We start from the raw sequence: 14,543 nt of genomic DNA, 5'->3' as shown, positions 1-14,543 counted from the left end.
AGCTGTCCTCCCCCTTTTAAAATGTCCACTACACCCCTGGCCTTAAAACTTAAGGGATCATTGAGGCAAGTGATCCACACCCTCTGCAAATGATCTTGTCCTTCTTCTCCTGCTGTTAAAAAACAGAGTCAGCTTTAGAGTTGCCAGATCCTAGTAAAATTTCCCTCAAAACCCAGCCAAAGAAATGAAAAACAGCTCAGTTCTGCTTTTCTTGTCCACACCGAGAAAATTAGGTGGATTTTATTGTTTATTAGGACCTCAGAAGAATAACATGGGCTTTCTCGCAGTGCTTTAGTATGCTAATGCTAATGCCTTGCTAATGCATTAGCAGTTTTCAAGCAAAATGAACATGTTTATTGTTACTTAGCCTTAATACTTAAGGGATCAGTGAAGCAAGTGATCCAAACCCTCTGAAAATGATATTGTCCTTCTTCTCCTGCTGTTAATAAATAGCGTCAGCTATTTGTTGCCAGGTCCTATAAAATTTTCCTCAAAACCCAGCCAGAAGAAATGAAAAACAACTCAGTTTTGCTTTTCTTGTTCAAACAGATAACATCAGCTTGATTATCTTGTTTATTAAGACATCAGAAGAATACCTCACACTGGTTTAGTATGCTAATGCTAATGCCTTGCTAACGCATTAGAGATTTTGAAGCAAAGCAAACATGCTTATTGTTACTTAGCCTTAACACATAAGGGGTCAGTGACAAAAGTGATCCACACCCTCTGCAAATGATATTTTCCTCCTTCTCCTGTTGTAAATAAACAGCGTCAGCTCCAGGGTTGCCAGGTCATAGTCAATTTTTTCTTGAAACCCAGCCAAAAGGAATGTAAAGCAGCTCAGTTTTGCTTTTCTTGTCTAATCAATTTCCGTTTCTGGTTCCCCACAGAGTGAAACGTTTACTGTAACTTCGCTGATATTTAGTCATATACATATTTATAGATACAGTATATGTGTTAAAATACTGACTCACTTCCTGCACACAAAACAATATCGTAAGTAGCTTTCTTAAAAGTAACTAAAATTCTGCTCCTTTATTGTTTTGCTCACTCACTTGCAGCTTTTTGGGTTGCCAGCATTCCAGCATCAACTTCCAATAACACTTGTGAGGTCTTAGAATTCGGTATTACTTTATGATGCTCCCTTCAACACATTTTATCAATTATAACTTACATTGCAACTACATGGCAACTAGTCCTTATTAGTTATTATTAGTTAGTACACACAAAACAAGGAATCACAATGAAGTTTATCATTAACTGTTTGTAACCTTCTGATTTTATTTAATTTGTCAGGATTTTTTAAATGTATATTGTCTAAATCTAAATCAGAATTATTAGCCCCCCTGAATTATTAGCCCACTGTTTATTTTATCCCTAATTTCTGTTTAACGGAGAGATTTTCAACACATTTCTAATCATAATAGTTTTAATAACTCATCTCTAATCACTGATTTATTTTCTCTTTGTCATGATGACAGTAAATAATATGTGACTAGATATTTTTCAAGACACTTCTATACAGTTTAAAGTGACATTTAAGGGCTTAACTAGGTTAATTAGGTTAACTAGGCAGGTTAAGGTAATTAGGCAAGTTATTGTATAACCATGGTTCGTTCTGGACTATCGAAAAAAATATATAGCTTAAAGGGGCTAATAATAATGACCTTAAAATGGATTTAAATTAAAAAAAAAATCTTTTATTCTAGCCGAAATAAAACAAATAAGATTTTCTCCAGAAGAAAAAATATTATCAGACATACTGTGAAAGTTTTCTTGCTCTGTTAAACATAATTTGGGAAATATTTAAAAAAAGAAAAAAAATTAAAAGGGGGGCTAATCTGACTTCAGCTGTATATCTTAATAGTTAGGCCTACATGATGTAAAGTTTTACCTAAATATTTATGTGTGAACGTCAGCCCACTGAGAGAAGTTATTCACACATCATTTAAACTGAAAAACACCACAGTGTCAGTTTATAACCTCTCACATGTGTAGAATTATCTTCATGTGACATTCACACAGCATAAAACTATGAAAAGCAACTGCGAAATGAACTTCTCCTTTATCTCTCTCGTTTCAGTGCAAAGCTCTAGAGATTGAGGCTTCGGATGGGGAGGAATACACAGACAGGCTGTCATACAATCCAGACGTCTGAAAGCACAAACAAATCTTATCAAAGCGGAGAGGAGAAACTGTATCTGTGTTTTCTTGCATAAGAGCAAGTGTCACAACAAACTATAAAACCCAGCGTTCACTCCCATCCACTATATCAACACTGCACTGACAGCGGGACTCAAACTGAGCTGCTGTTTTATAAAGCGGTGTTATTTATTACGTTTACATGAGGATGATGTAGTGAAAATAAAAATGTTGGTAACACTTCAGTGTAAGTATAACAAAAAGACCATTAATATAATAGATATTAGAGTAATAGAGAAAGATATTAATGGTTTATTAGCACTTATGAAGTAAGATCTTACTTTACATTCCTTGTCCTACCCAGTACCCAAACCTAAACCTGACTAATACCTTACTATCTAACTATTTACTTCTAGCTAATATTAAGGGTTTATTAGCACTTATAAAGTATGATCTTATATTACATTCCTTGTCCTACCCAGTACCCAAACCTAAACCTGATTAATACCTTACTTTCTAACTATTTACTTCTAGCTAATATTAAGGGTTTATTAGCACTTATAAAGTATGATCTTATATTACATTCCTAGTCCTACCCAGTACCCAAACCTAAACCTGACTAGTACCTTACTATCTAACCATTTACTACTGGCTAATAGAGTAAGATATTAACAGTTTATTAGCACTTATAAAGTATGATCTTATATTATATTCCTAGTCCTACCCAGTACCCAAACCTAAACCTGACTAGTACCTTACTAACTATCTAACCATTTACTACTGGCTAATAGAGTAAGATATTAACAGTTTGTTAGCACTTATAAAGTATGATCTTATTTGACATTCCTAGTCCTACCCAGTACCAAACCTTAACCTGCATAGTACCTTACTATCTTATTATTTACCACTAGCTAATAGAGTAAGATATTAATGATTCATTAGCACTTATTTTACATTCCTAGTCCTACTCAATACCCAAACCTAAACCTGACTAATACCTTACTATCTATTTACTACTGGCTAATATTAACGGTTTATTAGCACTTATAAAGTATGATCTTATTTTACATTCCTAGTCCTACCCAGTATCCAAACCTAAACCTGACTAGTACCTTTCTATTTAACTATTTTCTACTGGCTAATAGAGTAAGATATTAAGGATTTATAATCTCTTATAAAGTATGATCTTAATTTCCATTCCTAGTCCTACCCAATACCCTAACCTAAACCTGACTTGTACCTTACTATCTAACCATTTACTACTGGCTAATAGAGTAAGATATTAACAGTTTATTAGCACTTATAAAGTACAATCTTATTTTACATTCCTCGTCCTACCCAGTACCCAAACCTAAATCTGACTAGAACTTTATTAACTATCAGTAAGCTGCTAATTAATAGTTTATTGAGCTAAAAGTCTTAGTTAATGTTTGTTGTTAGCATGAATTTTTTAAATGAGTTTTGTTTATTTAGGAAACAGTTGCCAGACTGATCAACAGGTCAAACTGATAGTGACATGATAGCGATTTGTTTTTGAAATTTTTGACCTGAAAACACACATGTACACACACACACACACACACACACACACACACACACACACACACACACACACACACACACACACACGTATTGGTGATTTACATGTTCTTCTTGTGTTGGCGTGGGTTTCCTCTGGGTGCTCCAGTTTCCCCCATAGTCCAAAGACATGCGGGAGGGTCGAGGTAAATTGATTAAAGTAAATTGCCCATAGTGTATGTGTGTGAATGAGTGTGTATGGTGTTTCCCAGTACCGTATTGGTGGTTTGCATGTTCTTCTTGTGTTGGCGTGGGTTTCCTCTGGGTGCTCCAGTTGTCCCCACAGTCCAAATGGGTGTATGGGTGTTTCCCAGTACCGTATTGGTGGTTTACATGTTCTTCTTGTGTTGGTGTGGGTTTCCTCTGGGTGCTCCAGTTTTCCCCACAGTCCAAATGGGTGTATGGGTGTTTCCCAGTACCGTATTGGTGGTTTACATGTTCTTCTTGTGTTGGTGTGGGTTTCCTCTGGGTGCTCCAGTTTTCCCCCACAGTCCAAATGGGTGTATGGGTGTTTCCCAGTACCGTATTGGTGGTTTACATGTTCTTCTTGTGTTGGTGTGGGTTTCCTCTGGGTGCTCCAGTTTTCCCCACAGTCCAAATGGGTGTATGGGTGTTTCCCAGTACCGTATTGGTGGTTTACATGTTCTTCTTGTGTTGGCGTGGGTTTCCTCTGGGTGCTCCAGTTTTCCCCACAGTCCAAAGACATGCGGGAGGGTCGAGGTGAATTAAATAAAGTAAATTGCCCATAGTGTATGTGTGTGAATGAGTGTGTATGGGTGTTTCCCAGTACTGGGAAAATATATTTATTCATTCAAATTTCCTTCAATTTCTTTTGTGTATGGTTGAAATTTATATGTAGAGCATTTATGCGTTCGATTTTAAGTAGATATTAAGTGTTGATTGAATTAAGTAATTACTTATTGAGTATTAAAATATGGTAATTAAAATGTAATCTAAATACATTTTAATGATGTAATAAGTAACTTGTAATTAATTACTTTTTTGAAGTAACTTACCCAACACTGGCAGATGGGCTGTGTACTAGTCTCTACTAGGTTTCCACTGAGTGCTATGGTATGGTGCAGTTCGGTACGCTTTCCATTGTCAAAAGGTACCTAAATGGAACTGTACCATACCACTTTTTGGGTACCGTTTCGGAAGGGTACCTAGTACGACAAAAGTGTACCAAAAGGCAAAGAAAGACACGCAGCTGAACGCTATTGGTTTACAGAGATACATCACTTGCTCGTGAACAAGCAGGAGAATGAAAACAAAGGAACCGCCATTACACAGCTGAGACATCACTCCGTAATAATATATGCATATAATAATGAGCCATGGTGGACCCGAGTTCAAACAAACCTTGTCATCTTGATGAACAGCCACAAAGCCAAGAAGAAGAGCAGAACTACCCAGTGCCCCGTCGTTGTTTACAAGGCCGTTTAAAGCGTGATCGATTTAGCTTTCTCACTTGCACTCGCGTCTTCATCTATATTTGAAATAGCGAATTTCTTGACCTGATTATAATAACATGTGCGTGATTATTGAAGTGCTTCTGACACCCGATCCTTTAGAAACAGACAAACGCGAGTGGCGCGCGGAAAAACGAAGGTGAAGCCTGACAAAACGAAGGAGCAAATGATTCTTTCAGCAACCTAAAACATCAACAAACTGCCATGTTTAACTATTATCATCACATTTTGGACTATTATGAACTCAGAATGATGGAATTACTCTCTAACAGAGGCTACATGTGCTGGTGAAGATTAAAGACACATGAGAGGTTTGCTCTGACTGGGCTATATGTTGCATGTTGTTTTTTATCCCAAATAAGGACTAAATGTATGTTGTGTGTAGTTTTTCTGTAATTGATAACATATCGGAAACTGTAAGGGTCTGTATGTGTTCACATCTGTTGCATTTATTTATTTATTTATTTATTTATTTAATATAATAGCAGACGCTGCAGTAGGCTATTTCACACAATCAATAATAAAACACAACAGGTTACTGTGAAGTTGGGTTTAGAGCTGGTGTAGTAGACAATAATAAAACACATCAGGTTACTGAGGTTGACTGTAGAGTTTGGGTAGGTGTAGACAGCAATAAAACACAATGCTACTGTGATAATGGGGTTAGGGTTGGTGTAGTAGACATTAATAAAACACTTCAGGTCACTGTGAGGTTGGGTTTAGGGTTGGTGTAGTAGACATTAATAAAACACTTGTCACTGTGAGGTTGGGTTTAGGGTTAGTATAGGTGTAGACGTTAATAAAACACTTCAGGTCACTGTGAGGTTGGGTTTAGGGTTGGTGTAGTAGACATTAATAAAACACAAAAGGTTACTGTGAGGTTGGGTTTAGGGTTGATGTAGTAGACATTAATAAAACACAACAGGTTACTGTGAGGTTGGGTTTAGGGTTGGTGTAGTAGACATTAATAAAACACAACAGGTTACTGTGAGGTTGGGTTTAGGGTTGGTGTAGTAGACATTAATAAAACGCTTCAGGTCACTGTGAGGTTGGGTTTAGGGTTAGTATAGGTGTAGAGGTTAGTAAAACAACAGGTTACTGTGATGTTGGGTTTAGGGTTGGTGTCGTAGACATTAATAAAACACTTCAGGTCACTGTGAGGTTGGGTTTAAGGTTGGTGTAGTAGACATTAATAAAACACAATAGGTTGGACTCTGTGTCAAGTAGAAGACATTAAATCAGTGAATACTCCAGAAGGTTTGTACAGCCCATTTGGCTCTGGTTTTACACTTCTCTGTGAATTTGGTCATGTTTATATGTAAAGAGTGAGTAACAGACAAAGGTCTCTGTAATCCACCTACAGATAACAGCTGAAAGTGAAAGTTTACGCTTCGACAGATTACCTCTCTCACAGAAAAGATTATACTCTCACAACCAAATCCATCTCATTGCTTCAAAACACATCACAACATCACTTATATCGAGATCGGTGATAGGATTCTGTTAAATCTGACAACATCTAATCAAGACGTTACTTATTCCCTTGAAGCACACAGATTTGGTTATTTCGGTTGAACTCTGTCCTGCTCAGACATGTCGGTGAGGAGCTTCAGACAACAGTGAAGCAACGTTACTCACTCACTGACTGAAAACCTTTTTCATAAACGCTCAACCTCTATACTCACATGGAAATTCCCACTTTAAAACACATCAGCAGCTTCCTGTTCTTCAATATTGACTGCAGTTCAGGTTGTGGTTTGAGTTTACGTCATAACATATATACCATATGACTGGGTTAGAGGTTAACTAAGCTGCTCATCGGATGATAATCAGTGTTGAGGGATAATCGCAGGTTTATCAGAAATGTCCCGAGCTGTTAGGGTTTCCCCCAGACAGTGGATTAATGGTTTGTGAAGATTAATGATTGACATATATACAGTTGAGGTCAGAATTATTAACCCCTGTATATTTTTTCCCAATTTCTGTTTAACAGAAAGATTTTTAAACATAATAACACATTTCTAAACATAATAATTTTAATAACTGAATTCTGAACTTATATATTTAACTTTGTCATGATGACAGCACATAATATTTGACTAGATATTTTTCAAGATACTAGTATTCAACTTAAAGTGACATTTAAAGGCTTAACTAGGTTAATTGGGCAAGTTAGGGTAATTAAGCATATCATTATATAACTTTGGTTTGTTCTTTAGGCAATCAAATATATATATATATATATATATATATATATATATATATATATATATATATATATATATATATATATATATATATATATATATATATATAGCTTAAAGGGGCTAATAAAATTGACCTGAAAATGTTTATAAAAAAATTAAAAACTGCTTTCATTCTAGCCGAAATAAAACAAATAAGACTTTCTCCAGAAGAAAAAATATTTTAGGAAATACTGTGAAAAATTCCTTGCTCTGTTAAACATCATTTGGGAAATATTTAAATAAGAAAAAAAATTAACAGGAGGGCAAATCATTTAGACTTCAACTGTATGAGCGAGTTTGGTCGGTCTAGGTGAGGCACATGAGTCTAGGGTGATCCATCACGTGTGGCAGAAAGGCTTCAGGCTCCTGAATCATCTCTCTTTAAGATCAATGACAGTGTTTGGCGGCCAGTCTGATTTTTGACTGATTTTGTGAGGAATTTCTACTGTGTCTCAGAGGAATGTATGATTATTATCATGCTCTACGTCATGGGCTGCTTAATTAAAACTGAATATTGTCTGAAGGATAATGCGTAAAGCAGAAATTAATCAAAATACATTTAAAGAGGACCTATAATGCTAAAATCACTTTTATATAACACAGGCTCGTTCTGAAAAAGTAGCCCTACAGATGTTTCTGGAGGCCGCGAATTACGTAACCAGAGGTACGTATGGCTGCATTTCATTTTCTTTAAACGAACGCTACTGGGCGGTGTGACGCCATTCTAATATCTCAGGGGGCTAATAATTCTGACTTCAACTGTATATATATATATTTTATATATATATATATATATATATATATATATATATATATATATATATATATATATATATATATATATATATATATATATTGTACAACTTTATAGTGACTTAAGATTATTCTGGATGAATACGAGTAAATAATGGCAGTATTTAACATTTCAGTTGACCTTTATAACCAACCTTTCCAGTTACAGCTCTGAATTTCTTTAAATACTAGTTTCGCAGAACAGTGCTTGTGTTTGAACAGGTTATTCTGTTCACAGTTTGATTTCTGTAAAGTTCAGTGAGAGGACAGTACCTACAGCTAAACGAAAGTTTAATGAACAGGATATCAAACTGAAACACATATGACTCATTGTGAAATATGCAAATCATTTAACGTCTTATACTGCACTCACCGGCCACTTCATTAGGTACACCTGTCCAACTGCTTGTTAATGCAAATTTCTAATAAGGCAATCACATGGCAGCAACTCAATTTATTTAGGCATGTAGACATGGTCAAGACGATCTGCTGCAGTGACTTTGAACGTGGCATGGTTGTTAGTGCCAGATGGGCTGGTCTGAGTATTTCAGAAACTGCTGATCTACTAGGAATTTCACAACCATCTCTAGGGTTTACAGAGAATGGTCTGAAAAAGAGAAAATATCCAGATCAGTGCATGCAAATGCCTTGTCGATGACAGAGATCAGAGAATGGCTAGACTGGTTCCAGCTGATAGAAAGGCAACAGTAACTCAAATAACCACTCGTTACAACTGAGGACTGCAGAGGAGCATCTCTGACACAACACAACACATCCAACCTTGAGACAGATGGACTACAGCAGCAGAAGACCACACCGGGTGCCCCTCCTGTCAGCTAAGAACAGGAAACTGAGGCTACAATTCACACAGGCTCACCAAAACTGGACAATAGAAGATTGGAGAAACGTTGCCTAGTCTGATGAGTCATTCGGATTTGACTTTGACATTCGGATGGTCGGGTCAGAATTTGACTTCAACAGCATGAAAGCATGGATCCATCCTGCTTTGTATCAATGGTTCAGGCTGGTGGTGGTGTAATGGTGTGGGGGATATTTCCTTGGCACACTTGAGCCCATTAATATGTTTATTAGCATCATTAGTCAATGATTAGTAGCATTGTGTCAATGCCACAGCTTACCTATATGCTTTTTTTTTTAGATTACCTATAGAGGATTGTTGTTGATCATGTCCATCCCTTTATGGGACAGTGTACCCATCTTCTGATGGCTACTTCCAGCAGGATAACATGCCATTTCATAAAGCATGAATCATCTCAGAATGGTTTCTTGAGCATGACAATGTGTTCACTGTACTCAAATAGCCTGCACAGTCACCATATCTCAATCCAATAAAGCACCTTTGGGATGTGGTGGAACGGGAAAGTCGCATCATAGATGTGCACCCGACAAATTTACAGCAACCGTGTAATGCTATCATGCCAAAATGGACCAAAATCTCTGAGGAATATTTCCAGTACCTTGTTGAATCTCTGCCACGAAGGACTAAGGCAAAAGCAGGTCCAACCCGGTACTAGTTAGGTGTACCTAATAAAGTGGCCGGTGAGTGTATATTTGTCCAGTTTATTTCAAGATACAACACTTTGAACACTTAACAGTACTGACGTTATGCCTCACCTCTAGACCTCTTGGTATGATGAATGTAAAGACAGCATCTTAATGAGGCTATCTTTTCAAGCAAGAAAAAAGAAAAAGAAAACACACACACATACGGTCACATTTAACCAATAGAGCTGTTCAACCATGACATCAATTTGGTCTGGATGGCTGGTTCACCAGGAGTTCACTCTGGACTTCCTGAATGGGTTTTACAATAGTTCAGTTATAATGACTAAAACATGGTCTGTGGTTAACGTCACTTTCAACTTCCACCACATGTATTTCACAAAGTCACTCAGTAAACCTCAAACGTGACTTTCTGAAATCATTTTGTGCTTTAGAAACACAAGATGCTACATAAGGACTCGCTTTTATAAAGGTGTAAAACTAGGCCTGTCTTATCAACTGAACTGCGTTGACTTTTTCTAGTCATCTCAACTTAAATATTACAAAAATATATTAGGTTAAATTTTGTGCACAACTAAAGAATAGTTAAAACCTGATAAACTTAATAAAATAAGTTAGACTTTGAGTTAGAATTTGATGTTACCCCATTCAAACAAAATGGCCGGGAGACATTTCAAAGATGGCCGTTAAGGGAAATGACCTACCTTAAATGGAGTTTGGTTTAGTCCTCTGCTTGGCATTCAATGTGGGCGGAGCAATACACGAGGGGGAAGAGGCTGTACAAGAGCTGATATTATAGAATGTTGCACGGCTTTCAGCCAATCAGATTCAAGAACCAGACAGAACAGTTGTATGTATGTATGTATATATATATATATATATATATATATATATATATATATACACACACAGTTGAAGTCAGAATTATTAGCCCTCTTTTCAGTTGTTTTTCTTTTTTAAATATTTCCCAAATGTTTAACAGAGCAAGGAAATTTTCACAGTATGTCTGATAATATTTTTTCTTCAGGAGAAAGTCTTATTTGTTTTATTTCAGCTAAAATAAAAGCAGTTTTTAATTTTTTAAACACCATTTTAAGGTCAAAATTATTAGCCTCTTTGTTTTCGATCGTCTACAGAACAAACCATCGTTATACAATAACTTGCCTAATTACCATAACCTGCCTAGTTAACCTAATTAACTAACACAATCTCACAGCAATTCGTAACTTTTTGATTTAGTGGCTAATTCGTACGAATTCATACGATCTAATTTGTACAATTTAGTACGATTTGCTCATGCGCCAATGACGGTTGGGTTTAGGGGTGGGGTTAGGTGCCACGCCTCCTTTTTTAAAAATCGTACAATTTCGTACGACTGAACTAAAAATTACGAATTAGCCACTACACTGTCAAAACGTAAAATACTTACGTTTTCTCCTGAGATCAGGCTGAATTAACCTAGTTAAGCCTTTAAATGTCAGTTTAAGCTGTATAGAAGTGTCTTGAAAAATACCTAGTCTAATATTATTTACTGTCATCATGACAAAGATAAAATAAATCAGTTATTAGAGATGAGTTATTAAAACTATTATGTTTAGAAATGTGTTAAAATCTGCTCTCTGTTAAACAGTTATTGGGGAAAAATATAAACAGGGGGCTAATCATTCAGGGGGGCTAATAATTCTGACTTCAACTGTTCATGGGTTTGTATGTTAGAGTAGAGTGACATAAGTGATCTTCACATTGTTGCTTTCGTAATTGTATTTACACGTGTAATGAAAGGTAACCATAACATTGGTTTATAAGAACTGTGAAATCAGTCGCGAAAGTGACTCACAGATGTCATGACTATGATGATTCACTTCATCCGGAGCAAAGGGGAAACGATAAGTGTCTGGACACCTTACAAAACTCACACACACACGCAGATAAACCGACAGAAGAGTAGCTACAGGTTTAACTGGAGTGTCTTATCAAAACTGTCCAGTTGAACGTGACGCTCTGAAGACGTGATCAGCACATCTCACAACAATAGCTGGCGCCGATTTTTATATCCATTTGTGTGTGTGGGAGAGGGATCTGTTTAACAGCCATTCAAATGCCTGAACCAAATGTGCTGATGTGTGTAAGGGGTGCAGAGGTGGGTCACTTTTAACAATGAAGAGCATGAGCAAGCACAACTGAAAGGAAGACCGCCGGGGAGGACAATATATTTATTGCAGGAATAACCCTTGTGTACACTTCACCTGATTATATATATATATATATATATATATATATATATATATATATATATATATATATATATATATATATATATATATATATATATATACAGTTAAAGTCAGAATTATTCGCCCTACTGTATATTTTTTTCCCAGATTTCTGTTTAATGGAGATTCTTTAATGGAGACTATTATGTTTAGAAACACATTTCTAATCATAATAGTTTTAATAACTCATCTCTAATAACTGATTTCTTTTGTCTTTCCCATGATGACAGTAAATAATATTAGACTAGATATTTTTCAAGATACTAGTATTCAGTGTATATTTTTCAAGATTTCAAGACATTTAAAGGCTTAACTGGGTAAATTAGAAAAATTAGGTTAATTAGACAAATGATTGTACACTCACCGGCCACTTTATTAGGTATACCTTACTAGTACTAGGTTGGACCCCCTTTTTGCGCTCAGAACTGCCTTAATCCTTCGTGGCATTGATTCAACAAGATACTAGAAATATTCCTCCGAGATTTTGCTCCATATTGACATGATAGCATCACACAGTTCCTGCAGATTTGTCGGCTGCACATTCATGATGCGAATCTCCCGTTCCACCACATCCCAAAGGTGCTCTATTGGATTGAGCTCTGATGACTGTGGAGGCCATTTGACTACAGTGAACTCATTGTCATGTTCAAGAAACCAGTCTGAGATGATTCGAGCTTTATGAAATGACGCGTTATCCTGCTGGAAGTAGCCATCAGAAGATGAATACACTGGTCATAAAGGGATGGACATGGTCAGCAACAATATTCAGGTAGGCTGTGGCATTGACATGATGCTTAATTGGTATTAATGGGCCCAAAGTGTGCCAAAAATATCCCCCACACCATTACACCACCACCAGCAGCCTCAACCGTTAATACAAGGCAGGATGGATCCATGCTTTCATGTTGTTGATGGCAAACTGTTGACGTCATGTCTGACCCTACACTCTCAGAAATAAAGGTACGCGATCTGTCACTGGGGTGGTACGTTTTCGAAAGGTACAAATTTGTACCCAAAAGGTCCATATTAATACCTCAAGGGTACATATTAGTACATAAAAAGTACAAAAGTGTTCCCCCTAAAGTTTTTAGGTTCTAATATATACTTTTGAGGTACCAATATGGACCCTTCAAGTACAAATGTGTACCTTTTGAAAAGGTACCACCCCAGTGACAACTCGCGTACCTTTATTTCTGAGAGTGTACCATCCGAATGTCTGGATATTTTCTCTTTTTTGGATCATTCTCTGTAAACGCTAGAGATGGTTGTGACTGAAATCCTAGTAGATCAGCAGCTTTCTGAAATACTCAGACCAGGCCCGTCTGGCACCAACAACCATGTCCACGTTCAAAGTCACTTAAATCCCCGTTCTTCCTCATTCTGATGCTCAGTTTTAACTGCAGCAGATCGTCTTGACCATGTCTACATGCCTAAATGCATTGAGTTGCTGCCATTTGATTGGCTGATTAGAAATTTGTATTAACGAGCAGTTGGACAGGTGTACCTAATAAAGTGGCCGGTGAGTGTATAATGATGGTTTGTTCTATAGACAATCGAAAGAAATGCTTAAGGGGGCTAATAGTATTGACCCAAAAGTAAAAAAAATATTTTAAAAGAAACAAACATTGACAACAGGGTGAAAAATACTACAGCTATAAAATAATTTATGCAGTCTAATGTCTGTTTTCAAAACTGAGCTTGACCGGTAAAGTTAATCACTGTTATTCACAAGATCTACATTAGTTAGTAGTATGACTTCAGGACATCGCTAGTCTCTCACAGCCTTTACACATATAAAAAACTCTTCCCTTTTCAGGTAAAAGGAATGTGAAAGTTGTGTCAGAGAGACCTGAGGGGGAGAGAGAGAAACTGAACTCCCACATTCACATCTGCTCAATTTCTCCAGAAAAGAAACAGAGGAAAGACTTCCTGATCATTCACTTTCAGGATTTACATGTTTGTTAGAGAGAAAGAGAGAGAGAGAGAAACAGAGAGATTACGACACATCAACACTCTGATGTATTACAGTGACTGGATAATTGAGCATGACAGGGCTATGGAAAGTACACTGTAATGCAACCTAATGCAGTTTTAGGTATACAAGCATTTGTCAGTAAAACTTCAGAATATGAAAACAGTTGAAGTCAGATTCATTAGCCCCCCTGAATTATTAGCCCCCCCGAATTATTAGCCCCCCAGTTTATTTTTTCCCCCAATTTCTGTTTAGATTTTGTTTTCAACACATTTCTAAACGGTTTTAGGCCCAATCCCAATTCTATTTTTTATACGCCTACCCCTTCCCCTTGGCCCTTAAAACCTGAGTGTGAAGGGGTAGGGCTTCAAAATGTACCCCTAAGATTGGCACAGCACTACAGCACCTGCACACATCATCATATGTCATCGCGATCTCTTGCTTCATATGAGATTAGCCCCCCTTTGAATTTGTTTCCTTTTTGAAATATTTCCCAAATGATGTTTAACAGAGCAAGGAAATTTTCACAGTATGTCTGATAATA

This window comes from Danio aesculapii, chromosome 15, assembly GCF_903798145.1.
Source record: "Danio aesculapii chromosome 15, fDanAes4.1, whole genome shotgun sequence".
Taxonomy (NCBI): Eukaryota; Metazoa; Chordata; class Actinopteri; order Cypriniformes; family Danionidae; genus Danio; species Danio aesculapii.
Note: the sequence above shows the minus strand (reverse complement) of the source record.